We start from the raw sequence: 7,861 nt of genomic DNA on the forward strand, positions 1-7,861 counted from the left end.
GGAGGCTGAGGCAGGAGAATCGCTTGAATTCTGGAGGCAGAGGTTGCAGTGAGCCGAGACTACACCACTGCACTCCAGGTTGGTGACAGAGCAAAACTCCGTCTCAAAATAATAATAATAATAATAATAATAATAATAATAATAATAATGATAAATGTACCAAACTACAGACAGTGATAGGTGGTCCTGGTGGTCTTGCTTGTGCCCTTGCTCTCTTTGATGCCATCACCTTGGCCTTCTTCAGTTCATGAAACTTTCTATGGGCATTTAAATAACTTTAATTACCCATTTTGAATCTTTCTGTAATTCAGGAATGAATAGCTTACCCTCCTTAAGAGAGTTTCCATCCTGAGTAAATAGTGTGGGGATGCGACTGGGGAAGAGAGTTATATTCGAGAGCAGAAGGCCTTTGTGTGTGTGTGTGTGTGTGTGTGTGTGAGAGAGAGAGAGAGAACGAAAGAGAGAGAGATGGAGTTTCACTCTTGTTTCCCAGGCTGGAGTGCAATGGCAGGATCTCAGCTCACTGCAACCTCAGCCTCCCGGGTTCAAGCAAAGCGGGTTCTTCTGCTTCAGCCTCCCAGGTAGCTGTGATCACAGACACAGGCCACCACGCCCACCTATTTTTTTTGTATTTTTAGTAGAGACAGAGTTTCACCATGTTGGCCAGGCTGGTCGCAAGCTCCTGACCTCAGGTGATCCACCTATCTCGGCCTCCCAAAGTGCTGAGATTACAGGCATGAGTCACTGCGCCTGACATTTTTTTTTTTTTTTGGAGACGAAGTCTCACTTTGTCACCCAGACTGGAGTGCAGTGGTGCGATCTCGGCTCGCTACAACCTTAGCCTCCTGGGTTCAAGTGATTCTCCTGGGTTCAAGTGATTCTCCTGGGTTCAAGCCTCAGCCCCCTGAGTAACTGAGATTACAGGCACGTGCCACCACACTTGGCTAATTTTTTGTATTTTTAGTGAAGACAGCCTTTTGCCATGTCGGTTAGGCTAGTCTTGAATTCCTGACCTCAAGTGGTCCACCCGCCTCTGTCTCCCACAGTGCTGGGATTACAGGCATGAGCCACCATGCCCAGCCCAGAAGGCCTTTTCAACATCCCTGAAATACAGCTTGAGCACCTCTGTCTGCTCAGGGCCTGAAGTTGGAAGTGGTTACCTTTATCCCTTGTTTATCTGGATGTCATTTCGATTTTTTTTTTTTTCAAGTGCAGTGAAGAATTAAACACCTCGTCCACCAAACAAACAAATGATAATAATAATAAAAAATAAATAAATACACTTTCTCAGTCATAACTCTAAGAAACTTTTCACTATGTTTACCATAAAGATACTTTTGTCAGCACAATTAAACTGACCTTTCTGAGACAGAATTGGGAGCTATTTTGTCCCCTGGTCTCAGTAGCAGTGGTGCTTTTCCTGAGTAACTAGTTTACTTTTCCCCATATAGATTCTGCATAGTTTGAAAGTGTCCATTTTCCTTTGAGCATTTGGAAACCTGAGAGCCTAAAGCGTTGATCCACCTCTGGCATGAACACTATATTGTGTTCCAACCTTACTTCTGGTTCCCTATTAGTTTCCTGACATTATTTGCCCTTTGACTCATATTTTTCATATTTTAATGGGCTTTTATTTTGCTATGTTACAGGGATTTTGTAAATGGATTGAAGTTCTTTACGAATCAAGGTAAGATAAAAATGTGTGCACATATTCACATATATTCATAGAGTTCTTGGAGTATGAAATTTGGGGGATGTGAATGTAAGCATATTTGCGATAGCCAAGTAATTTTACTTTCTCTACAGTAACAACAGTAGGAAATAAAAGTAAAACTTTATAGGAGAACAGCTACATTAGAGAATTTAATTATTACAACAGCACAATTGTTTAATTTGCTAATTGTAGTTTCTTGCTACATGATCCTCATACATAAAAGAGTATACCTTGATGCCTAGCAGGGAGCTTATCAATTATTTTGCCTCCTCTAATTATCTAAATTTTAGCAGACTCACAGACTTAAGGGGATAAATCAGCTAATTTATATTATGGCATTTGTGTGATAATAATATTAGTTTATTGTTTTTACAAATTATTATTTGTATGTAAAATGAAGTGTTAAAGTAATTATTTTCAGACACTTATAGTCCTAAAATTCTCAACGGCTAAAAAGATAGACTACATTTCCCCTGGAGGTGTTTGCAAACAGCATTTCTACCTAAAAGGTGAGTACATTTGTGGGAAGAAGTAACTGGGTGGAGTGACGGAAAAAAATATTCCTCATATTCAAAGACCCTCTGACCACAGAAAGTTTTACTAATTCAATCACTACTGGCATGGACCATGGAACAGATGAATAAAGTTCAGAACATAAAGACTCAGGCAACAATACAAGATGTTTGTGTACTTAAATTACATGTTCTTGAAAGTCTGAATACTTTGATTTACAAAGATCTCCATATCTTAAGTAGGAAAATGTTTAATATTGATCTGAAAATATAATGGCTGGGATACTTACTATTTAGGTCACTGAAAAAGAAAAATAACTCAAACCCCAAACTTCCTTTACAGTTCAGGAAACTAGATGCTCAAAAACAGAGGAAAGAGAAACAGAAAATATTTGAGCTAAAATTCAGACAAATCCCTGACTTGAAGCTGTTTGAGTGCGTGTGCGTGTGCATGTGTGTGTACGTGTGCCTCAATATGTTTTCTCTTATTGTCTGTCCTACTGACCTTGAAACAGTGCCTTTGATTTGGACAGAAAGAACATAGTTGAAAAATACAGCTTTGAAAATCCAAATTACAAGGTACGGGTTGTTATTAGGATGTTAGATTAGACAGTGGCAGCGGGACAAGGCAAACAGGTCACACTGAAATTCAGAAATAAAAAGATATGCTGCCAAGAGACAACTCATTGAGTTGCTAGCCTTGTTTTCTCCCCATAATAAAATGATTTTGAGAGACTGCTCAGCCAGAAAGGTAAACCATTCTCACAATTTAAAAGTGCCAGTCATCTGTAAAGCCAGAAGCCAAGACAGAAGGAAATTTAAGAAGAAGAATAGGATTGTCACTTAAAAGTCAAAAGAAGATAAGAGAAAGACAATGGAGCCTCTATAGCCAAGTTAATTATTTAGGGGCTTGAGTTCAGCTTCTAGATTTTCCCTCTCCTGAAGCTTTTCTCTCTTCCTTCCTTTGGCCTGCCTTTTAACCATTAAATAGCCCATTTGAATGAGCCTGGGGAAAGGAAAGGGGGAACTATACTAATTAAGTCTGTCTTGCAACAGTGGTTCCCCCAAAGCAATGCAATTCAAAGGTAGAGCAAATAGTCAAGTTTTACTCTTTATCTTTCTATTTCCTTTTTTTTTTTTTCAAAATGAGATAACGATCATTTAATGATTTGTCAATCTAGAATACAACTGCAGCACTTGGGTGTGCAGGTGTGGGCATGGAGCTAGTCTGAGAAGTCTGCAAAACTTAAATTGACCTATTTTCTCAGAAATAGGGACAGCTGGTGAAGCAGAGCCTATCAGTGTGGGCTGATACACAAATTGCTCAGTTGGACAAATGTATTTGTAGATGTGGACATTACGATGAAGGACTAGGATGAATCATTTTGCCCATGTCACTTACCCTAAAAAAACTTTCGGCATGCTATGTTACTTTTAAAATAATAATAATCATTTAAAAGTAACCTTTTCAACTTTAGAGCAGTGTTAGATTTACAGGATTATTGCAAACATAGTACAGAGAGTTCCCATATGCCCCATATCCAGTTTCACCTATTATTAACATCTTCAGTATGGCACATTTGTCATCATTAGTAAACCAATACTGATACGTGATTATTAACTGAAGTTCATACATTATTCAGATTTCCTCAAATCTTCCCTAATGTCCGCTTTCTGTTCCAGGATCCCTTCCAGGATGCCACATTACATTTAACGGATGTGTCTCCTCAGGTACCTCTAGGTTGTGAAAGTTTCTCCAACTTTCCTTATTTTTTTTGACTATCTTGACAGTTTTGAGGATTACTGGTCAGGTATTTTGCAGAATGTCCCTCAGTTGGGATTTGTCTGGTGTTTTCTCATGATTAAACTGGGGTTATGTGTTTGTGGAAGGAAGATCACAGAAGTAAAATGTTATTCTCAACACATTATCTCATAAATACAGGCTATCAATATGACTTTCCACTGTCAATATTGATGATCACCTGACTGGTATGTTTGCCAAGTTTCTCCACTGTCAAGTTACTCTTTTTCCCCCCCCTTTCCATATTATACTCTATTATACTTTCCATATTATTCTCCCTTTCCATATTATATAGTCTTTGGAAGAAAGTTACTATGTGTAAGCAACACACACTAAAGGAGTGAGGAGTTGTGCTCCACCTCCTTAAGGGCAGAGTATCTCTGTAAATTATTGGGAACTCTTCTACTTGGAAGATGTGTTTATTATGCCCCATTTATTTAATTATTTAGTCACTTATATCAGTTTGCATTCATGGATATTTACATTATAACTTGGGTTGGGTTACAATCCAATACTACTTTATTGCTCAAATTGTTCCAGCTCTTTTAGTTGGCTCCTGTACCCCCATGTCATACCTCCATCATTATCTGTTGTTTTCTTGTGCATTTTTTACTTTCTGGAACTATGAGATGCTCCAGGCTCATCTTGATGTGGTAGATTACACTGATTGATTTTTTATATTGAACCACCCTTGCACACCTGGAATAAATCCCACTTGATTATAGTATATAGTTCTTATTTAACATTATTGGATTTGCTAATATCTTGTTGAAGATTTTTGTATGTAAGTTAGTAGTTAACTAATTTTTTTTTTATTTTATGTATTTTATCAGACAGAGTATTGCTCTGTTGCCCAGGCTGGAATGCAGGGGTCTGAGATCACTGCAACCTCTGCCTCCTGGGTTCAAGTAATTCTCCTGCCTCAGCCTCCCAAGTAGCTGAGATTACAGGTGGGTGCCACCACGTCTGGTTAATGGGATTTCAGCATGTTGGCCAGGTTGGTCACAAACTCCTGACCTCATGTGATTCACCCGCCTTAGCCTCCCAAAGTGCTGGGATTACAGGCGCCAGCCACTGCACCCAGCTGCCTAATTTTATTCTAATTAATTTAAGAACTTTTTTCAGCATTGAGGTATAGTCAACAAATAAAATTTCATATATTCAAGGTGTACAATGTGATGTTTTCACATACATATACATTGTGAAAACATTATCACAATCAGGCTAATTAACATGTCCATTACCTCACATAGTTACTTTTTTTGTGATAAAAATACTTAAAATTTACTCTCTTAACAGTTCAAGTATAGAATACATTATTATTACTTACAGTCCAGTCTGTACATTAGGTCTCCAGAACTTATTTATCTTAACTACAAGTTTGCATGTATGTTGATGAGACATACTGGTCTGTAGTTTTCCTTTCTTGCAGTGTCATCTTGTTTTAGTATCAGGGTAAAGGTACCCTGATAGAATGAGTTAGGAACTGTTCCTTCTGCTCTTCTGTTTTCTGGGAGAGATTGTGGAGTATTGGTATCATTTTTTCCTTGAATGTTTGATAGAACTTACCAGTGAAACTATCTGGGCTTGATAATTTCCTTTTTTGTAAGGCTATTTTATTGATTTGTTTTTTTTAATTGATAATCTTAAGAGTACTATATCTATTTCTTTTTGTGTTTTAGTAGTTTGTATCTTTCAAGAAATTAGTCCATTTCATCTAAACCATCAAATTTGTGGACATAGAGTTGTTCAGAATACCATATTCTTATATTATCTTTCATTATCCATGGAACACTAGAGATGAGCCTTCTTTCGTTTTTAATATTGATGCTTTCTCTCTCTCTCTCTATTAGCTTGGTTAGGGTTTTGTTAATTTTACTGACTTTTTTTTTTTTTAAAAGAAATTGCTTTTGGTTTGTTAACTTTCTCTATTGTTTTCCTGTTTTCAATTTCATTGATTTAGGATCTAATTTTGATTTCTTTCCTTCTGCTTGATTTAGGCTTAAATTCCTCTTATTTCTCTAGTTTCCTAAGGTGGAAACTTAGGTAACTGATTATTTTTTCTAATATATGCATTTAGTGCTATCAATTTCCCTCTAAGCATTGCTTTTGTTGCCTTTGACAAATTTTGACAAGTTTTGGTTTCATTTTCTTTTAGTTCAAAATACTTTAAACTTTTTTGATACTTAAGTCATATGGTCTTTACAAGTGTGTTAATTTACAAATATTTGGGAATTTTCCAGCCATCTTTGTGTTACTGGTTTCTAGTTCAATTTCACTGCTGTCTGAGAACATATTTTGTGTTTTTTACTCTTTTAAATTTGTTAAGGTATGTTTTATGGTACAGAAGGTGGTTTGCCTTGGTGCATGTTCCATGTAAACTGGAGAAGAATGTGTATTCTGCTGTTCTTGGAGTCCTTCATAAACCTCAATTAAGTTGATTGATAGTGCCATTCAGGTTAACTGCAGCCTTAATTGATTTTCTGCCTGCTTGATCTAACAATTACTGATAGGGGTGACAGGGGATGAAGTCTCCAACTATAATTTTATTCCTCATTTTATCCTTTTAGTTCTATCTGTTTTTGTTTCATGTATCTTTAGAGGCATTCATGTTTAGGGATGCTATGTCTTCTTAGAGAACTGACCCTTTTATTATTATGTAATGTCTCCTTTATCCCTGATAAATTTCCTTGCTCTGAAATCTGCTTTGTCTGAAATTAATAAAGCTACTTCAACTTTCTTTTGATTAGTGGTAGCATGGTATATTTTCTCTATCACTTTATTTTTAACTTACCAGTCTTCACATTTAAAGTGATGTTCTTGTAGACAATATATAATTAGTTATTGTTTTGCAGCCACTATGACAATCACTGTCTTTAAATTGCTGTATTTAGACCACTCACATTTAAAGTAATTATTAATATATTTGGGTTAATATCAACCATGCTTGTAACTTTTTCCTTATATATACTGGAAGCTTCCTTTTCTGTCTTTCCTGGTTTGAGTTGAGCATTTTATTTCATTCAGCTTTTATCTCTTCTTTTAGCACAGAAATTATGCTTATTTAGAAAAGCTTTTTAGTGGTTGGCCTAAAGTTTATAATATATATTTTAAACTAATGTAAGTCCACCTTCAGACAATATGATTGCATTTCATGTATAGCGCAGGTAACTCATAACAGTGTATTCCCAACTTCTTCCTCCCTTCCATTGGGACATTGTTTATCCCTATGCTATAATCATATAACACATTGTTACTATTGTTACTTGTTACATGTAACAAGTATATAACTGTATATAACAATTAAGAATAAGAAAAATAAAATATTTTATTTTACATTCATTCATTCCTTCTCTGATGTAGATCCTTTTTTTTTTTTTTTGTCTGAGAAACATTCATGAATAATTAGAATATATAGAATACCAGGTTGGTGACTTTTGTCTTTCATCACTTTACATATTTCACTCTACTCTCTTGCATGGTTTCTGATTAAAAGTCAGATGTAATTCATATTACACAGGTAAGGTGTTTTTATTTTCTGGTTTCTTTTAAGATTTTCTCTTTGCGATTTTCTGCAGTTTGAATATGATATGCCTAGGTATTTTTTTGGAATTTATCATGCTTGGCATTCTCTGAGCTTCCTGGATATGATTTGCTGTCTGTCATTCATTTTTGAAAGTTCTCAGTCATTATTACTTCAAAAATGTCTCCTGCTCTGTTCTCTTTTTTTCTTTTTGGTATTCCAATTGCACACATGTTGTATCTTGTGAAACTGTCCCCCTAGTTCTTAAAATGTTATGTTCAGTTTTTTTTTTTTTTTTATTCCCTTTTTCC

The sequence above is a fragment of the Rhinopithecus bieti genome, unplaced genomic scaffold, assembly GCF_001698545.2.
Source record: "Rhinopithecus bieti isolate Rb0 unplaced genomic scaffold, ASM169854v2 scaffold_39768, whole genome shotgun sequence".
Taxonomy (NCBI): domain Eukaryota; kingdom Metazoa; phylum Chordata; class Mammalia; order Primates; family Cercopithecidae; genus Rhinopithecus; species Rhinopithecus bieti.